General features: G+C 51.3%; 1 long non-coding RNA gene across 1 annotated transcript in view; it reads right to left on the minus strand.

The window, feature by feature from the left end:
- Positions 1–20,269, minus strand: part of LOC116148680 (uncharacterized) — a 64,361-nt gene extending 44,092 nt beyond the window's left edge. The window contains exons 1-4 of the long non-coding RNA XR_010377128.1: positions 20,138–20,269; positions 18,783–19,062; positions 14,982–15,082; positions 8,854–9,032 (exon numbers count right to left, since the gene is read on the minus strand). This is a non-coding gene — a long non-coding RNA (uncharacterized LOC116148680). The remainder of the gene's footprint in view (positions 1–8,853; positions 9,033–14,981; positions 15,083–18,782; positions 19,063–20,137) is intronic.
- Positions 20,270–21,051: the final 782 nt, after the last annotated feature.

The following is a 21,051-nucleotide window of genomic DNA, read 5'->3' on the forward strand; positions in this document are numbered from 1 at the left end:
GTCCAACTGCTTCGGCACTGTCTACTACAACTGTGATACAGCAGCCCCATGGCTGGGTGTGTACCCAACAGAAACACGCACGTACATAAAATACGCATGTTTTACACACACATACCTGTGTGTGTATATGTGCATATCTTCATTCGTCAAAAGACACATTCCAACATATTCAGAGTAGTGCTGTTTGATGGCCAAAATCTGCACACAGCCCAAGTGTCCATCAACCATACGACGGCCCATCAGCTGTGCTCCGTGAGTCAAGAGGAACACTACACAGACACAAGAGCGGGAAACTACAGCGGCACACGGCGGAGAGGAGTGTGACGGACAACGTGGCGAGTGAAAGAGGTCAAACACAAAAGAGAACATACTGTGTGATACCATTTACATAAAGACGCCAAGCAGGCAAAACCAATCTGTAATTTTAGCAGTCAAAACAGCGGTTACCCTCGGAAGGGCGGTCAGTTACTGGAAAGATGCACAAGGCATGTTCTGGAGTGGGGTCTGGTAACATTCTGTTCTTCTGCTTGACGTGGGTGCTGGTTACAGGCTGTGTGCACTCTGTGCCCAACACATAGGGTTTGCTCTGTGTCTGTTTTATGTGTCAGTTAAAAAACTACTTAAAAAATAGCTAATAAGAAAAAAATTAAGAAAAATGAATCTTTATCCAAATGGTTGTTGCCCAACACATAGGATTTGCTCTGTGTGTGTTTTATGTGTCAGTTAAAAAACTACTTAAAAAATAGCTAATAAGAAAAAAATTAAGAAAAATGAATCTTTATCCAAATGGTTGTTGCCCCAACAGATTTCAGTGCCTGTGGTCTCTGCTCACGAAATCTAAAAGATACATACATATTTCTGATCGCTTTCCAATTGCCTTTTAATAAATGGCAGAAACGTTACTCTACAGAACTTCAAAACCATATTAAATAAACACATGTTTTCAAAACTCCAAATTAATTTGTCAAGCTGCACGTTCCAGGAGACTGAGTTTGAAAATGTATTTGGGTTTTATGGATGCATGCTGAAATATAAGATAATTTTTATAAGAAGCAAGATTTTTTGATAAGACAGAATGATGGAGGCCGGGGTTGAAGGGAGTGAGGACCAAGATGACTCAGGAGACGACACAGCTCCAAATCAGCAACCCAGGGCTTTCGTGTCCAGTGGCAGCTGCAGCACGGAAGTGGCTCTGGGCTCAGAAGCCAGGAAGTCCCAGCAGAAGCCTCAGGACCCAGAGTAAGGTGGTAGCTAAGTTGGAAGGAGGCTCAGGGACCAAGACCAAAGAACCCAGAAAGCTGGCAGATGATGATAAGCTACCAAGAGGTCATGAGGAGAACGAAGGGCACGCCCTGACCCAGCGCAGGAAACAGTGGTTGGGTGTGGGCAGCCCTGGGTACACAAGGAAGTGACTTCAGCCAATCCTGGACTAAGAGGATGTGACCCTGGGTGTGCTCAGACCTGCGGCTGGGATGAGCAAGCCGGACTCACCCGGAGGCTCCTGCTCTTGAATAAACACACACTCATCCATTCAGTCCACTCAAATGTTCACCATTGCTGAACAGGACTTTGGAGGCTCTTGGTTTCGACGGCCCTGGTTGCCAGCTCAGACAGCAGAAATCCAGAACCCAATTTCTGAGCCCACAGTCATCTTCCTAGCCCTTTACTTAGGAACAAGGAAAGCAGTGACCCTGAACTCCAAGAAGACGGGTATTTGCCAGGTGACCCATCCCTCAGTGACTTCTGACAACAAAAGGAAACAGAAAACTCAAAATAAAAAGAGTGAAAAATAGGTAACTCCAATAACACTTGTATTTACTCCACTAAGTAGAATTACCTTCCTGTTTGACTTGGGCCCATCTAAAAACACAGTGGTCTCCCTCCCACTCATGGAAATTGAGTGACTGTGTTGGAGGCAGGAGAACAACCCTGAGAAGTCACCTGGGGCAAGGATGTCAGAGGCACTCAGGAGAGAATGTGTACATCTCTCAGGCTGCTGGCCTCACCCTGGCATCTGCCCTTCGCATCTCCTTTGCCATCACTCCCACAGCCTCCTCTTCCCCCACATCACACACGAAGTTCCCCTCCACCTTCCCTATTTGACATCACAACTAAGGCGTCTAGGCAGTGAAGTCACATGGGAAGAACCGTGAAGCTGGTCTTGAAAAGGAAAATGCCAGCGTATTCTAGAATACACCCGCAGCTAACCTCCACACCCCAAGGAGAGAGAGCTGAAGCCCTCACTTTGGGAGACGTCTCATTCCCCTGCTCTGGCCTCGCAGCAGCCCTGCCGACTGCAGGAGACCGGTGCTGGCAGGGCAGAGATCACTGGGCTGCCGAGGTATCTGGCAGCAGGTTGGATGTTTTATCTGGGAAGCAACATCATGTTCTCTGGGGCAATGAGTATGTGTTTCCTGCATTTACGAGAACTTTAGCAAGCAGAACTGGGTTCTGCGAGGCAGAGCAAACACCTCGACAACAGGGAGAGCGAAGGAAAACAGCTCCAGGCTAGACTCTTATCACTCCCCTGTGATGTTCGCACGGAATGGCTTCCCTGCTGTGCTGGGAAAGTTCATCCCTCAGCTCGTGGAACCTCACCAGGAACACAGCTGACCAAGCTACCCAGATGACCACCGAGCATGCAGGTGCTTAAGGAGGGATTCTATGGGAAACTGGACCATAAGAGGTTTAAGCAGCTCCCTAGAAACAACCTCTTAGCACAATTATTATAGGGCACTGCACATGCCGCGGTGAGGGACGGGGGAAACAGGGGTAAAAGGGCGAAGGCGACGGCTAGATAGCTCCTGGGCTCAAGACATTTCCAACAGAGGAGGGATCTGGATGAAACAACCTCTCCAGGCCATTTTTCCAAGACTGTCCGCCTATCCGAGGGCTTCTTCACCTCAGTGCTATCAGCGTTCTGGACTGGATAATTCTTTTTTGTGAGAAGGGATGCCCTGTACATTGTACAGTACTTAACAGTACCCCCGGACTCTACCCACTAGACATTAATTAATAAGACCCCTTCTTTTCCCCAGTTGTGACAACCAAAAATGTCTCTGGACACTGTCAAATGTCCCCTGGGGGCAAAATTGCCTCGCCTGAGAACATGCCTTGAACTAACAAATCATGTCACATAGACAAGACCCCAGCCCTGACCAAAGTGTAATCATCCACTTTGGAAAGGGCTGAGTAAACGTAACCCGCTCATTATTTCCCAGAGCATTAAGGCAAAAGAGGCTGTGTCAAGCAAGCGACCACTTTCAGATCTGAGAAGGAGGAGGAGGCCCAGGAGGGGTGAATGTTCCATCACCAGCAGATCTCCACTCTTCAGTTCCACAAAGCTCACCTCCTCCCAGATATGGTCCGTGTCACGGCAGAAGACTGAGCCAACCAAAGAAATCCCCAAGCGTCAGGTTCTCAAAGCCCACCCACAGCCACTCCCCATCATCATTCACTCTGGGTGCTGGGTACCAAGTATTTGACTAAGCTTCTGAGAAGAAGGAACAGAAATCTCCATCCCTCAAAGCCTTGTTCAACTAATCACCTGGCTCTTTCCTTCTCTCCACTCAGCAACTTTGACCAAAAGGTGTCCAAAGATGCCAGATGCCCTATGAAAAATTGACCAAAGTTCAGGTCCTGCGCTCCAGGGCCAGCCTTGCGAATGAAGGAAGGCTGGCAACGCTGGCCAAGAGGCATAGAAGAATTTGCAGGCCAAGGCAAAGGTACTGAAGTGAGAACTCCAGACTCAGGAGGGAAGGACAGATGGAAAACCAACCCGAGGGACGGTGGAGGCGGACCCAAGTCTGACAGGGGCAGAGCCAGGGGACCCCACAGGACAGCAGACAAGCTTCCGGGCTTTAGAAATGGAAAGATCCTATATAACCGCAGACGTGCTCAAGCACAGAGGACGCTGGCTGTGTGGCTGACTATAAATCTAGTCCACTTGGGGCTGGCTTTGGCTCACTACAGGGTGGCCCCCCACCAGCGACAGTTTTGCTAAATTTAGTGCCATTCCCAGCCACCCAAAGGACGCTGCTCTTCGTGTCCATTTCAGGTTCACCCGGGGACAGGAGAGAGGAGCGAGACTTGTCAAGAAGCGATCTGCCCTCATGTGACCCTCTCCCTTCCCCGCTGAAGTCAGGGGCCCAGGGGAGCAGAAGACGTGAGAAACCACAGTCGGAGGTCTCCAGGCTTCTGAAAGCTGTCTCTGCCCCATGGCAGCAGTCGGCGGGAAAAGGGGGCACTGACGCCCAGGGACCAGCCTTCCCTCTGCCCACTCAGCCCACCCAGGATTCACTCTTGGGGAGCTCCAGATGATGTAGGGCGAGAGGGTCCTGCTCCCTCAGACAAGAAGCTGGAGTTACTCCCCAAGGAATGGAGGGTGACACGGGCCTGGGGGAAGGCCCCTCTGCCTTAGAGATAAAAAGGTATTCAATCAAATACTCACAAGCCTGAGAATGCAGACATTAAGATAGTGTTTTCTAAACCTGGTACACTGAAATCACCTGGGAAACTTCCAAAACTACTCATGCCTGAGTCCCACCCCCAAGAGACTGCGATGTGACTGGTCTGGGAGGTAATGTAACTGGCCCAGGCTTTGGAAATTTTAAAAGATCCCCCGGTGATTCCAATATTCAGACGAGTTCGGGAACCAGTGGGTTAAGAGCAGAGCCTCTGCCTTCAGGCTGCCCCAGGTGGACTCCTGACCCAACCACATCCTTGTTCTGTGACTGTGGGCAAGTTATTCAACCTTTCTGTGCCTCCATTTTATCAACTGTAAAATGCGCACAATAATATGTTAACAGCAGTCTCAGAGGAAGACTTAATGAGACCATCCACATAAAGCACATAGAATGGTGGTATGCAGTAAGTGCTCAATAAAAGCCAGGAGCCATTACTGTTGTTATAATGATAAACAGGGGGAGAAAATAAGAAGGAACCTGAGAACTATGTCTATGTTGTCCGAGGAGTGAGTCTCTAGGACTAAAACTGGGGCTGTTTCAAGAAGTGGGAGAGGAGGAAGAGGTCCCAGCCACCTGCACGTAGGGGAGGACCACTCTCCCCACCTCTGTTCCCGCTACTCCTCCCACCTTCCACATCCTCCCTTCTCCGCATTCCTCCAAATCCCACCCCTCAGGCCCAGCTCTCAGCGCCCCGGGGCTCTCTCCCACAGTACTCCCCCCATGCCCGTGACTCTGGAACTTTATAATTGGCTACCACGATCAGCTCCCAGCCAAGTAAGTACATGTCTGTGGGATGAATGAATGCTTTGATAGGCACTGGCTGGGCCTTTTCGAAAAGACAATGAGCAATCTGGGGGCAGCCCCAAGTCCTAGGCTTCTGTGTGTCCCCTAGGGCACCCAGCACCGTGCTGGACACATAGCTCTTGATGGACAGGTGGAAGGGAAATCCATGTGGAGCCAGCAGAGTTGACTGCTTATCAGCAAGGAGCCAGGCTCGGGGCCCAGGAGAAGCAGCACCAGCATCCAAGACCCGTGGAATTCTGGGCCCCCGACTCCACCATCACGAGGACAGACCAGCACCCCACTCCATCCCCAGAAGCACCCATCCACTCCTAGGGCCCATGCTTCTAAGTGCCGACAGCAAAAGGAATGTCATCGGGCAAACAGCTCTGCCTCCCTGGGACCCCTGCTATTCCCAGGCCTCGACGAGGGAGGCCACATGCCCGGTCGCTCCTGCAATGAAGCCACCGACCCCCGTGATTCCCTCAACCCAACAACAGCCAGGCAAAGTGCTGCGCTGTCCACAAGGGAGTCCGGAGCAGCTGGCCACCCAACACGCTGTAAGCCTCTTACAGATTAAAGGTCCTAATTTAAACCTCTATTTGAGGTATAACAAGTGGGTCAGCGCTCTGCAGGCCGGTCAGCACGGCTGGCGGAAGGAGAAGCAACTACCATCCCAGAAAGGCTCCTCTCCTTTGCGGGAAAGATGGAGCCAGAGAACTACGGAGCTGAGTGGTAATTCTGAGGGGGGAACTGGCTCACTCCCACCTACCAGGAACCCCTCAAGCCATCCCAGATGGTGTGACCTCTAACCTCCCTCCCTGTGAACCTGAGAAACAGAGAACCACGGTGGGGCAGAGTAGTAAGTCAGAACGGCCTTCCTCCCCCTGCCCTGACCTTGGTATGCGAGCAGTTAATCAGGCCTGGAAGGGAGAGGAAAGGCCCAGGGCTGGCCCTCTTCCTCCAGGGACTCACACCTGGAGACATGCGAAGGGAGGCGACCTCTGCTCCCATCCCTGGGGAGGTCCGCCTGGCCTCTCTCCCCAGCTCTCCACGGCAGGAAACACCGGGCACAGGGAAGTGGGGACGGGGCGGGCGAGCAGCCGCAGACAAACCTCACATCACGCTGTGAGAGCCTGACTCTGCTGCTCTTTAAAAAAAGCCCTGTCACCACATCTGTCTCCACAGAGATGGCCTCCACGGGAGGGGAAGCGGCTGGAACCCGCTGTCTACACCAAGAGCAAAGAAATCCTTCCAGCACCTGTTTCTCAAACTTTTTGGACCCTAACCCACAGGAAGAAAGAAAGTTTAGGGGAAGAGGTAGCTCAGTGGTAGAATGCTTGCCTAGCATGCACAAGGTCCTGGGTTTAATCCCCAGTACCTCCACTTAAAAAATAAGTAAATAAATAAATCTAGTTACCTTTTCCCCTTATAAAAAAATAAAAAAAGTTTACAAGGTGGCCCAGTACATACACACATGTGTGTAGGTACGTACATGTATATATCTATGTATCTGTGTAGATATAGACACGTCTACACTTATAACTGAAACAGCCTCATGAAATCATACTCATCTTTACTACACACCACACAATCCAATATTTTCTATTATGTTCTTTTTTTTCATGTTGGTCCCAACCCAGTAAATTGATTTCACGATCCATTAAGGTGTCTGGACTTGCAGTCTGAACACCACTCTGGAGAAAATGGGGGGGGGGGGCTCTTCTTCTTGAAAGAACATTTAAAACTCCGTCACAGACTAACCTCCCCACAAAGCAAAATCCCATGAGTGGAAGACGTCAGCCAAGGGGACGCAGAGCCTGCATCGCCACCACCAAGTCCTTGCCCTGCCATACACATCAGACAACGGCTGCTCTCAAGACCCCAGGGTCTACCCCGTGCAGGAGGGCGAGAGCCAGCCCCTTCCATTCCAGTGGTGCCTTCTGGTGCTCACTAGCAGCTAGCACCGCCTGGCACAGGGCCAATTTTCAATCAATGCTGTTCCCTGGGACAAAACACTGCCTCACTGCCCCTCAAACTCACCCCTCTGTGAATGAACTTACCTACCACACACAAAGGCAGAAATGGCAACACTGTGCTGCCCACAACGGGTTTTCTTAAATCTCCAAAAAGTCTATCTGTATGCCTCCTTTCGCATGTCACGAGTCCTTCCTATAGGACAGGAAGTTTGCTTTTTTAATTTATTTAACAGATACTCTTTATAGGAATTTTTATGACAACACAAACAAAAACCAAGCAATTTTAAAAGAAGCCCAGCCCTTAGCTCAGTCTTTCTGCTTTTCTAAGCAGCCTGTGAAATCTTGCTGCACTCCTCCACCAGGCAGCCCTCCCTGATGAGTCAGGATTGCCAAGGAGTTCTCTGAACCCAATACCTTGGTGATATGAAACTCTAATGACTCCCTTCCATATGCATTGTTCCCGGAAATGCAATACACTGCCTCTCTATGTCTGTAATTACTGCTTGGCTGGGTATCTGAGCAGGAAACCATTATCACAGAAAAAAAAAAAATTAGCATAAGCATTTCATATTTTGAATTAGTAAGTTTTAAAAGTTAATTTTTTCTATCTTTCCTCAGGTAAAATTTTTCATCCCCTACTCAATGGAGCAAACACTAGATCTCTCCATGTCAGCGGACAGAGGGCCCCCCTCCCCGGGCAATTCTCCATTGCTTCCCCAAGCTCAAACGGGCCAATACTGTGCCTGCCACTTACCAGTGCCCTTAAAATCCAGAATGCCTACACACTCATCTGAGTCAGTTCCTGAAGACTCCAGCGGGAAAAAAGCATCTTATCCCCGTTTAAAGAGCTCAGTAAGCACTGACGGTTCCCCGGCCTCTGGCAGGGTTTTATAACTTGGGATCTGTGAGTTCGCTGATGGTAGATGTCAAATCACGTGCTGTCGTGATGTATTTTCTCCTAGAGAAAGAGACTATAGTTTCCACCCAATTCCCAAGGAGAAGTGGTACAAAAAGAGGTTGAAAACTGCCAAAATCAAATTCCTAGGAGGCTGGTCAAGGCCCTAAGAGACAGGCCCTAACCTGGCGATACACAGCCCCTCTCCTGGGGCACACATCCCTCGGGGCACGCCGACCACCTCCTCCCAGCGAGACCTCTCTTCCTCCGTCCCTGGGCTTCCACACTGCACCTCCGGGGGAAGCCCCACTCCTTCAATACCCAACTATTATCAAATTTGTATTTACTGATAGGGCTGAAGCTCAGTGTGAGGCTCTGAGGATTCAGCCACGAACAAGATACTCCTTGCTCATTTTCCAAGAGACATCCTCCAAATCCCAACCCCTTCCAGCTAATGTAACACTTTCCTACACTCCATCCACATCCTTCTCATGCTTTGTCTTGTATTTAGCACGGGTGTCTGTCTCCCTCACTAACCGCCAGCTCCCTGAGGACGGAGGCCAGGTCCCATTCACAGCGGCACACTTCCTCTTTCCTGTGCCCACCCACTCCATCCAGAAACATGGAGCCTCTCCCACAGGAGGCCCTGTGCAAACGTGTGTCAAGAACGGATGCTGAGGGGTTGGCTAGTGTTCTAAGTAATGAAGACTGACCCACTGGGGACAAGCCTTACTCATCGATGTCGAGTCCAGGGCACGTGGGAGACGGTCTCTACTGCAGCAGGAAGTACCCAGGGCCTCTGTTCCCCGCAAGAGCTACAGTTCTCAATCCAGCCGTTCATCTTTTAAATGGTACTTCTGGTCACCGCAATTGGAACGACGACTCCAACGGCATGTAGACAGCTGATACACCCTGGAGATCAACAACACGGGTGTGAAGCATATGCACCAGCATCTTCCACGTACAGGTGAGCTGATGAAAGACGGTCACAATGCTTCAGAGACATGGCACCTCTCCCTTTAGGAAGACAGCTGGCTCCTCTCGCTACCTCGGCCATCTCTTCCAGCAATCCCTGCCGTGCTCACCTCCAGGGCAGCACGTGTGCACGGGGCCTCCTGGGCGAAGGGATGAGACCTGCCAAGCACTGGACCACACTGTCACAGACACCTCACGGTGGACTACCTGGAAGAGTGGCTCTACTTAAAACAGAAATTATATACTCCTTTTTAAGCCAGAAACAAGGTTCCAAAATTTGTTGACCTCTTCTACAATGAGTGCCTGTTGGGAGAGTGCTGATTAATGAATACTTTTTGAACAAATTAAATATTTAACCTGTCTCTTTAAGGTAAAGGCAACATTTTAAAAATGGGAAAGAAAGCCTTTACTTTTTGAAAGAGACTTACGTCACAGAAAGAGCATTTCAAAAACCGGCATTCGGAAATCATTTCCACTGTCACGTGATGATGTTAACCAAATTCGGTGGAAGGACACTATCTCTAAAAGCTTGTATCTATGCAAACACTTAAGACAGAATACCCAGCTAGTTTGTAAATCTCTCAATGAAATGCATGAAATACACTGTTTCAGGGGTCTTGAAACATTTATAAGTTGAACCCATACTAACATCTTTAGAGAGAGGACTCTGAAAGTACCGTGACTTGAACCAGACCCTCAAACTGTCACATTGCAAAATATGACACCCAGATATTCTGAAACAATAACGTATACTCAATTCAATGGCTCTCACTGAGAAAGAATCATTCTCAACAGTACATTTCATTTAATTCCTCAACAACATCTATTCACCTCTCCCACGTGCCAGATACTTTTCCACGCTCTGCAAATACAGCAGGGAACAAACCATACACAAACCCCTGCCCTCACAGAGCTCACACACACTCCAGTGGAGAGCGAGAGCAAATATATGAAGTAACAGAAATTCACAGTGGGCTAAATGGTGGTGGTGCTATGGAGAAAAAGCATCGTGGGGAAGAGATGCAGGAAATGGTAGCAAGTGTGTGCACAGGGGAGGGTGAGGCAATAGGTAGGCAGGACCCAAGCACAGACCCAAAGGAACTGAGAGTCAGCTAGGTGGCTACCTGGGGAAAAGCACCCCCAAGGGAGGGAACAGCGGGTATAGAGGCCCTAAGGCAGGAAACGTCTAGTTTATTTGAGGAACAGCACGGAGGCCAGTGTGGCTGGTGCAAAGTGAAAGAAGAGAATAGCAACAGGAGAGGAGGACACAGAAGCAAAGTGGGGCCAGAATGCACAGACCTGCATTTCCAGCACGGCAGCCACCAGGCACACGAGGCTACTGAGCACACGAAATGCAGCGAGTCCTAACTGCGATGTGCTACGGGCGTGACTTAGTGCGAAACCAGCAATGAAATACACATCAGAAATGAAAACAGCTTGGACATACAGGGTTAAGTAAATTACTAACGTCACCTCTTTCCTTTTCCTTTTCAATTTAACTACTAGAAAATGTTAAATTACATACATCGTGCCCATGTGTAACTCGTTATATTTCTACCCGACAGTGTAAGCTGCAGGGTCTGGTGGGCCACTCCACGGACCACGGCTTCCACTGAGTGTGGAAAGAAGCCACAGCAGGGCTTGGAGCCCAGGCATGATGTGGCCTACGTCTCACGGGATCCTTCTGGCTACTGTGAGGACTACAGCCCGTAAGGGGCAAAGGAGAGGCAGATGAGAGATGAAGGCAGCTTGGACCAGGGTGACGGCCGTGGGAGCAGTTCTGACTGGTCATACTCTAGATATATTTTGCAGGTAGAGTCAACAATATTTGCTGATGGACTGATTGAAGGACATAAGAAAGAAAAGTGAGGCATGACCATAGGTATTTTGGAAGAGAAACAGGAAGGATGGCACTCTCACAACCAAGATCAGGGAGCAGAAGGGGAATATATTTGTGTGGGAAAGTCAATTCAGTTTGGGGCATGTCTATTAGCATTCAAGTTAAAACATTAAGTAGGCAGACAGCTACGTAGAACTACACTTCAGGAGAAAGACTGGGCTTGAGACAAATAACTGGGGTCATCAGTGTGTAAGTTTTTTTTTAACTTTTCATTATGGAAAACTTCAAACACAAACAAAACTAGACAGAACAGTATAATAAACCCCCAGGTACCCATTACCCAGCTTCAACCTTTATCAGCTCATGGTCAGTCTTGCTTATCTCCTGGGATTACTCGGAAGCAAATTTAAGACAAAATCCACATAGATGGTATTTAAAGCCATGAGGTGGGAGCAGCTCACAAACAGAAAGAGAGAAGATGGAGAGGAGGTGCCCTAGGCCTTCTAACATTGGGCAGTTGGGGAGATGAGATGCTGAGAAGGGATGGCCAATGAGACAGGTTGGGAAACCAGAAATCCATGCCCCGGAAGCCAAGTGACAAAAGAGCTTCAAGGAAGAGAGCACGACCAGCTGTGCCGAGTCTAGCTGAAGTGACTGTGATGAAGGGCCACAAGATTCAGGAACACGGAGGTCACCGCTGGCCTGGACAAGAGCACCGTCGTCCGGAGTGGTGGGGACAAGCCTGCCTGGAGGGGACCCGAGAGAGGAAGTGAAGGGAGCAAGACCCGAACGCTCTTGGGGCTGGGGCCGGAGAAACAGGCAGTAGCTGTAAGAGGGGGGTGGTCAAAGGAGACTTTTTGTAAGATGAGAAGAACAGTAGCATCTGGACACGCGAGGACAGGGAAAGGCCGGAGAGAAGTCTGAGTATGTCTCAGGGGCTGAAACTGAGCACGAAGAAGAGGGGCTGCCCTCAGGCAGGACCCAAGTAGTTTACGCAGGAAGGAGGCAGAGAATACAACACATCTGACCATTTTTAACTTTTCATTTTGTGTTTCATAATGCGTGTAACGTACTGGCACATCGATACTGTACATATAAACACACACACACAGAGAAATCTGCTCAAAAGTTTTAACCAATACCAGTAATCATCAAAATAATTAAAGATGACTTAATTAGAAGAAAATAAAACATATCATCAGACTCTAAATGATGTGGCCCTTAGTGACAATCACAGCATATTCATATAGTCTGTATGACTCTCTTAAGCCCACAAAGAAAGATCTTGGAGAGGTGAAGGAAAACTAGTCTTTGTATCTGAGAATATATTGATTTTTATTAACTAAGGTTTTTTTTTTAAAGGCTCAGACATTATAATCCAGGAACTGCAATATAGCTGCATTTGAACTGCAAATGGAAAAATACAACAGGAATCGTAGAGCATTCTCAAAATCGAAAGTCATAGCATCCAAACTTAAGTCTGATTATTTATTCACAGACAAATGCAAATGCAAATCCCAGACAGACCATTATTAGCAAACTGGCCTGATCTGTTCCATCAGATTCTGCCTCTGACGCAGCACGGTCACCCCATACCGTCCTGCTCGGCAAAGAACGGCAAGCTGAGAAAACGGGCCTATTAGGCAGACAGTCTCATCGTTATGAGCAAACGCCTCAAACCTACCAGAAGTCCACAAAGACACGGAAACAGCCGACCTGCTCAAAGAACATGCTGGCACCGTGGCGTGTGCTGAGCCCTTTAATGGTTCCGAGCATCTTCCAGATGTTTTCACTCAGCCTCTCCACAATCCGCCAGCTGAGCAAGCTCTCCACGCTAACCAGCTGAGCGGCACACGCTCAAGCCCGGAGTGTCAAATGGACACACGCAAACTCAGCTGGTGACGCTGCTAGAATCCCAGGGCATGGCTAGGAAACAGGGACCTGCCACAGAAGCCACACCTGGCTTCTTCATCAGTCCAGGGGACACCACCAATCAACCACATAAAAGGACAGCATGAGGACATAAGTACCAAGCCCTAGGACGTGGCAGATCTGTCAGCATGGAAGTGACTGTCGTGGTGACGCAGCTCGGCCGTGATGAACATGGGGTGGGGGGTGGGCAACAAGCAGACCCACAACAGCTCCCACGTGGCCAGACTGTAAGCTCCAGGAGCCCAGGGCCCAGCCTGCATTTTCACAGCCGTATGCCCAGGGCCTGGTACAGTGCCTGGCAACAGAGCAGGCTCTCCAGAAACACTTACTGAAGGAAGGAGAAAATGACTACTTACAGAAAGCCACAAGACAAGAGGAATGATGAAGAATGCTCCAAAAATCACAACCGGTTCAACAAAACTCAGGAAAGCTGCTGAGGGCGGCTGACTGGCGGGATGGAGGCAGCTACGTAATTCTACACAGCAGAATTGCAATACATGATTCTTTTTTTTCCTTCTTTTTTTTTTTAAATGCAGGTACTGAGGATTGAACCCAGGACCTCGTGCCTGCTAGGCATGCACTCTACCACTGAACTATTACCCTCCTCCTATAATTCTTTTAAGACTGAGCATAATCTTTATGAACAGAGACGTTGAGACCAATCATGAACTGTATGAAACATGTGGATCTTGTTTGGAGCCTGATTCAAACAAAACCAATATTAAAAAAAAAAAAAAAATAAGACAAGCCAGGGACACAACTGAACAGATGATCGGTGTTATTAAGAATGACAGTGCCTTTGCAAGGGGTGATATTACTACTGGGGTTATGTTTTAAAACATATTGCTTTTTAGAGATTCATAATGGAGTATTTGTGGATGAAATTATGACATCTGGGATTTGCTGTGAAATAATCCAAGAAGGGAGTGAGGAATAAGGAAGGCGAAAGTACACATGACACGACAGGGGCCATGTGCTGATGACAGGTGGGACCTGGGTGATGGGAACACTGAGGATTCTTACACTCTCTCTACCTTCACAGATGCGTGAAAATGTCCAAGGTAAGAACTTCAGAAAGAAGAGTAACTGTAATTTCAAACTGTAGATAATCTCCTTGCATCTGCCCCACTGCGGGGAAACGTGGTTCTCTGGGTCACACCTGGACACGGTCATTTCTGAGGAGACTGCGGGACAGGGCTGAGAGCCCTGCTTTCTCTCTGTCACTGCTGTCATCTTCGCCTGGGACTCACCTGCTTCAGCTGTGCATCCACCCTGGGCCTGGAGATGCCTCTAGGTTCCCTCTCATGCTGGTTTTCACCCCAGTCCCACCTTCCCTGCCACTGGTCGCTTCTTCCTTCTTCCCCAGCCCCCGGCTTTATCCAGAGAGGTGGGGCCGCTAACTCACCTCTCTGTACCAGGTCACTCTCCTGCTTCCTCCTGGTCCTGATGCCAAAGGCGTCCCTCATTCCCACACGGTCAACCCTTCCACCTGCTTTCTCCTTAATGGCACTCGCATTACCAGGGCACCCAGCTAAGTCCACCTCTGCCCCAGATTGTCACACACGCTGCCATGAGCTCCTCTCTCTCCACTCACCTCCTCAGAGCCCTCCTGCACATTTCCAGGACAGATCAAATAAGGATGGGCCAGCCAGGTAAACACGTGTGTGCCCCCTCGTGCCAAGCATGATACCCCACACGCGGGCGATGGCCATGAACATGACTGACACAGATGTGCTGGCCTGAAGCTCACGATCTAGTTAGTGCAGATCGTATTAAAACTGGTTCAACTGCCCATATACCTTCCAGACCACACTGTGAATCCTTTGCTTATCTCTGTATCCTCTGAGCTTCACATAGTGCCCCACAAGGAACAGATCCTTAGTAATTCTGTAGTAGATGAATGTTTCTCCACGTCAGTGCACTTGGCTGAACATTCCTGTAAACCTGTGTAGTGTGGGGTCACCCTACACTCTGCAAAGAAAGGTATTTAGAGAGGATTTTTGGTTAAGACCTTCCTTTTTTTCTTTTTTGATGAGAACAGTCAGAGATCCGGCCTCTGGGGAAAACGTGTGTGTAGGGGAGGTGAGAAATAAGACTGCTAGAGTCAGGCTTACCATTACCGGCTAAAAGCAGCTCTGGTGCGCTCAGCTTCTGTCTTCTTTGCTATTCTGGGTCGTCTGCTCCCTCCTCCCACTGCCAGCCTCCTCCCTTCCAGCTGCAATGGGAATAAACCTCAGTCATCCTCCCCGCCCCACCCCCGCCCGCCCAGTGCTGCTCCGAGCACGTGGTTTCCTCTTGCCACCAAAGTGTCTCACTTCCTATCTCAGCCATGAGCAGAAGTGACCCAACTGCTCTGTGCTACTGGTGTGTAAAAGCAAGAACGTGAACCCCATCCTGTTCCCAGCCAGGGGTCTCCCCAAGACTCCAGTCTGAGGACCATGTCAAAAAAGGTGGGGACCAGGACACACGGGGACTCTGTGACGTTGGCCACAAGAATACTGAGTGCCGATCCTGGCCCCAAGTCAACGCAGAAACAAACCCCACAAACCCCAAGCTGCAGGCCCTTGTTCTGGCAGAGAGGGACGGGTGCCAGGCTGAGGCAGATGAGCCAGGCTGGGGTGCGAGCTCTCTCTGCACATGCACCTCCAGGGCCTCAGAACTAAAGGGCACACTGAGCCCGGAAGTGACAAAGCAAAGCTATCAAGGGAAGTGTGTGTAGGACTTGGCAGGACCCGGGAGCCACTCCTTCTCACCAGACACTGGGCTTGGGCTGGTCCATCCTCCTCCGCATAGGCCTGGGAAATGAGAGGGAGGGTAGCTTGTCCCTGGTGAGGAATTCAGGCCTCCAGGCTCAAAGTAGTATTGTTGGGGGGAGGGGAGGGTCAGGGGAACAGACCCCCTCCAGGCTTCAGGGAAAGGGATGAAAATGAACGGGGTTTCCCAGATACAGGACTACTATCTTGGGACTGACTCTAAGAATTGACCATCTCAACTGCCACATCAGCCTCTCACAGGATCACAAAGGAAGGCCCAAGGCAGAATTTTCAAGAACCCTAGGGATCCAAAATGACCACAGTAAGCATCCCCAGTGGAGATCCAAACACTTTTCTGGTAGTCTAGGATAGGGGTTAGCAAATTTTTTCTTGAAGGGCAGGACAGTAAAGACTTTAGGCTTGTAGGTTACAAGTTCTCCGTTGCAACTACTCAGCTACACCAGTGCAGCATGAAAGCTGCCACAGACAACACATGGACAGTGGGCATGTCTATGTGCCAATAAAACTTTATTTACAAAAGCAGGCATCCGGTCCATGGGCCGTAGTTGGCCAACTCCTGGTCACTGGCAAAACCTGCTTTTCTAGCAGTTCCTAGCTCCCAAGAGGAACAGGGGCCACTCTCTGCCTGGAGGGCTGGCTCCTCTGGAGACAGAAGCCTGCTTTAGGGACCAGCAGCCCAGATCCCTGCCACTCCCTCCCACAAGGCACCAAAGAAACATGGGCTGGTGATTTCAAAAGCCTGCATCAGAAACCTGGGCAAACGTGGAAAAAGCTTTCGACATCAAATCTGAAGGCTTCAGAGCCGAAAGAAACTAGACCCTGAGACTAGGCACGGAGGCCTAGAAAAAGAAGTGATTTGTCCAAGATCACGTAGCTGGCAAAGGCCTCCTAGCTCTGTCCACTGCTCTTATTCCTCCCGAGTGATGACTGGAAAGGAACCAGAAAAAAAAGCAGTGCTGGTGGAGGCTAAGGACCTATGGTACATCTTCACAGCACACCTCAGAGCCTGAGTAATTTGTAAGTGAACGGTACAGCAAAGGTCAAGGGGAGAGCTTGGAGAGATGAGTGTATAGGTATCTGTCTTTCCAGGACTTACCCTTCCCGACATAGTTACTAGGGAGAAGAAAACTTAAAACAGAAACCTGAACTTCAAAAAGGGGTGTGGTTTGGTAGAAGACGTGGGTGTTCATTAGCAGAAACTGGTCCAGCAGTCTGGACGGGCCCTGGGATAATAAACAAGTACGAGGCATCCAGCCTCACCCAGTTCTAGGCCGATGCCCTAGGCCCTGGATCTCTCTCTCCACACCTTCTCAGCAACCTCACACCTTCCAGGCTTCATACTACAATTTCCTCCAAATCGCTTCCCAGAACTGACTTTTATTGCAAACTTTATTGGCCTGACCGTAAACATTTCCATCTAGATACCCTACCATCGTCTTGAGGAATATGTCCAAAAGCAAATCAAACATGACTCCCCCCAAAGAAGTTTGAACCCTGATTTTTCTGTCAATCATGAAGGCTCCAAATGTCAGCACTTTCTCTCCGCCAGGTCCTGTCCCCAAGCCAGAGGGGCTCTCTGAACTACCCCTTCCCCCGCATCCCACAGGCTCCACCCTCATCCATCACCTCCAGTCTGGAATACTGCCAGTCTCCTGCCTGAGACCCCAGATTCGAGGTTTGTAGCAACACCAGCTGATCTTCCCCCAAATGCCCATCCTCCTCCCGTCTACCACAATCTCTTCAAGGTCCAGGCCAAGCTCTACTTAACCTGTGTCTTCCTAGCTCCCCAAACCTTACCTAACACGGTAGACACCCAAAAAGTGCTGAATGAATGAATCCTAGCTTTTTCCCGGAGCCACGACCACACCAGAAAACCTCAAGGCCTTCCTATTCCCCACCACCGCCACACCAGACTGCCAGGCTCTGTGGGCCTCCCATCATCACACCCACCCTTCCCACCATCCCAGAAACAAGGGCCATCTAGATGATCAATGCCTGACCCTCCTTGTGTGCCAGCCATTCCCACATCCACAGCTCTGCCCACGCTCTGCTCACCCTGCCCTGTAATGACGTCCACGCCCTTCCCCCTCCATCCAGTCCAACTCCTACGCAACTGCCAATTACAGAGCTCTGGGGGAGACAGGGGATGCAGGAAGAGGGGAGAGGATAACAAATGGGGAAGCGGGGGGCCTGAAAGGGCCACGTTGGGGCCTGTGATCCCTGGAGTCATCACCCTCCCAATAGGCTGTAGGCGATTAGAGAAGGAAGAGGAGGGAGGAGGAGCCAGATTTTTCCACTAAACGAAAGGCATGATTTTCATCACTGCTTCTGTTGCCCTGGTAACCAGGGACAGCCCAGTGGAGAGTACAGTAAAAGAACACCATGTTTATCTTTGCTGTCTGATCCACTTCCCTGTACACCCTTCCCTGACCATCCTCTAGCCCCTGGGCCGGCTCCAAATCTCTTAGAATGCCACCACAACCCCATCCTTCTAGTCACTAATGCTCAAAACCTCAAAGGCAGAGCTAATTTCTCGCTCTCTTTATCCAACCCTATAGACCAGGTATTCCTCCACCACAACATTTTGAGTGTCATCTCACCACACCCACCTGCCATGCCAGGGGACCCCCGAGAACAAAAAGCTGGCCTCAAGGCACAAGAATGGCATCACTCCACCAGATGGTCCACTGGGCAAGGGGGACACGAGAGGGGCAAGAAGATGAGGAAGGATGCCCATCTTCCTCCGCCCCAGACAGCTGGTGTGGACTGGGTCCCTCCTCTCCTATCTCCCCCTCTTACAGCCGGGATCAGGAGAAGGAGCCAGGTTGAGAATGGGAGCGTAAGTCCACCCACAAGCCTCCCCAGATCCTGACTCCCACACGGACACAGTGTCTGCGTGACCTGAGAGCGGAGACAGTGCTCGCCCTGGGAGATTATATAAGCGTTATATAACATGGTGGCACCAATAAGCACACAGACGCAGTTGCCAAGTGCCAGGGACAGGCCGGGAGTGGAACCAAACCCAAGGGGCTGGAGGCACAGCCCTCTAGCCACCAATGCCAAAGCAACACCAGGCCCTGGCTGCCCCAGCCCTGTCTATACCTGCTCCTTCCACCCCGGAGGACACAGAGGGAGACTTGCCTGGCTCTGCATTCTTCTTCCCACGCTGGGCAGCAGGGAGGGGCCGCAGCACCATCACCACCCTGGCCCAAGGCAGCCTCTGTCCACGCAGCCTAAGGCGGCCAGGCTGCCCTTCCCAAAGGGGAGAAGCAACGGGGCCAGGGGCAGGGGAGGGGTGTGTGCCAGCAGCCCCCTCCTCTCTGTCCTTGCACCAGAATGTGTTTGTTTGGGGAACCAGTGCTGCAGCGGCTCCAGGATTGGCTGGGCCAGCCTTTCCTCTGCTCTGTCATTTGCCGTTCCTCTAAAAAACAAAACAAACCGAAAGGGAAAGAAAAAAAAAAATTAGGCACATTTGGCAAATGCCGAATCCCAAATTTTGGTCTACGGCTACAAAGCTGGAAGGAGAGGGTCCTCAGGACATTACCCTATTTCCCTGGAGCCCCCACCTCCCACCACATCCTGGCCAACCCACCATCTATGAACTTGGTTTGTAGGCCTGGAGATTCTCCTTCGCTTCCGGACCCTCCCCCCACAACCACCGTCCTTCTCCCAGCCCCTTCTCTGGAGCTGTCTCTGTTGCTGGAGCGGCTATGATCCAGGGCATGGTCACCCCCAGCCCCCACTCCCAGCCTCTGCAGATGCTTCATGCTTGTGGCTCCCGGATATGCACGCGGGAGCCAGACAGCCGGCCTGGGGCAGTTCAGGGCAGTTCTGGGCCAGGTCTTCATCAAACTCCTCCACTCGCACCACCACACCCCCTTTATTAATTTTGGAAGGAGGGGGGAATTACTGAACAGAGACACTGCCCAGCGGCATCTCCGCCAGCGCCTGCCTCTCCCGAGCTATGCCTCTGGCCTTCCCGCCTCCTCCTCCACGCGCACCTCCGCGCCCCCTGAAGAAGGGGGGAGAAAGAAATCCGCATTAATATCACGAGCCTTCGCGCACCATCGCTCGCCCCCTCAACCACCTGTCTCTGCGCTCTCCCTCCCCCACTGCCTTCCTCAACTCCAGGCGCCCCCTCTGCAGCAGAGGGGCACCACGCCCACTGCGGAGCGGAGGAACGGAAGGTGAGGAGTGGGCTGGGGCTCGCCGGCCGGGCCCAGGGGGCTGCTCATCCACCTCCCCCGCCCTGCTGGCCCCGGCCGCGGAGCCCGGGGACCGGCCAGGGCTGCTCCCGGCCCCGATCCGCTCCCACCCACGCGGCGCGGGCAGCAGCGCGGGGAGGCCGCGCCGCAGCGAGGGTGGGGCGCGACCCGAGCGCGGCGGGGACCGGGGTATCGCCCCCAGGGGGCCCACCCCTGCCCTGGGGCCCTTGGAGGCCGTCCGCAGGCCCAGCCGCGGCGCCCCCTCCCACCCGGCCGGGGCCCCGCTCTTACCTTTCTTAGCCGCCTCCCTCCCGGGGGACCGCACAACCGCCTCGCCGCCCCCCAAGCGCCCAGCGGGAGGAGCGAGATGCGCAGCCGCTGCGGACGCCAGCTCTCCCGCGGCCGCTTCCCGGGTGTGTGAGCTCAGCCCGCCCGCGCGCCCGCGCTTCCCACGCTCGGCGCCCGGCGACGCGCCACCCAGCGGCCGCGGCGGGCATCGCGCGCCGGCGTCCGGGAATGTCTGCCGCAGCAATGCCGACTGGTTTGGAATTTCCCAGAATTTGACCATAGGTTTGCTGTGGGGCGGAGGGGACCCGACCGGGCGTTCTGACCTTCTCCAGCCTTAGGGTGGAAAGGCTCCCACCCACCGCCATCTCTGAAGGAGATTCCAGAGTCTTTGCTTGAGTCCCTGATTTTCCTCTCTACTCCTCTGACCCGGCCTCCCTTAACTCTTTTAAGGCAGTGGAGACTGGGGTGGGGGTGGGGAATTCGAGTGGGCGAAGGGAAAGAAGCCTGTGTGAGGCTAGCATTTCAAAGCCCCCTTGGGCCTGTCTAGAGATCCGAGGTGTGCACTGGACAGTTCTCGAAGGAGCTTGTTTAAAAAAAAAACAAAAACCAAAACACAGCTGCTTCAACCCACCTGTAAATTGTCATTCGGGAGATCTGGATTACTGTTTTTTTAACCTTTTCTAGGATCTAAACTCTTTTGAGAATGGGAGGAGAGCTGTGGGCCCTCGCTCCAGAAAAGTGCACATACATACATAAACATAATTTGGCATGGTGGGGTATTCTCAGACTTTCTCAAAGCTCCATGGACCCCAGCTTTAGAACTCCCTCTCTGCCAGTACCCTAAGACAGCAGGAGGTGGAGCTGCTGATTACCTGTGCCCGCTGCCATCTTTGCTCATGCTGTTTCTTCCTTCCGGA

The sequence above is a fragment of the Camelus dromedarius genome, chromosome 21 (assembly GCF_036321535.1).
Source record: "Camelus dromedarius isolate mCamDro1 chromosome 21, mCamDro1.pat, whole genome shotgun sequence".
Lineage (NCBI taxonomy): Eukaryota > Metazoa > Chordata > Mammalia > Artiodactyla > Camelidae > Camelus > Camelus dromedarius.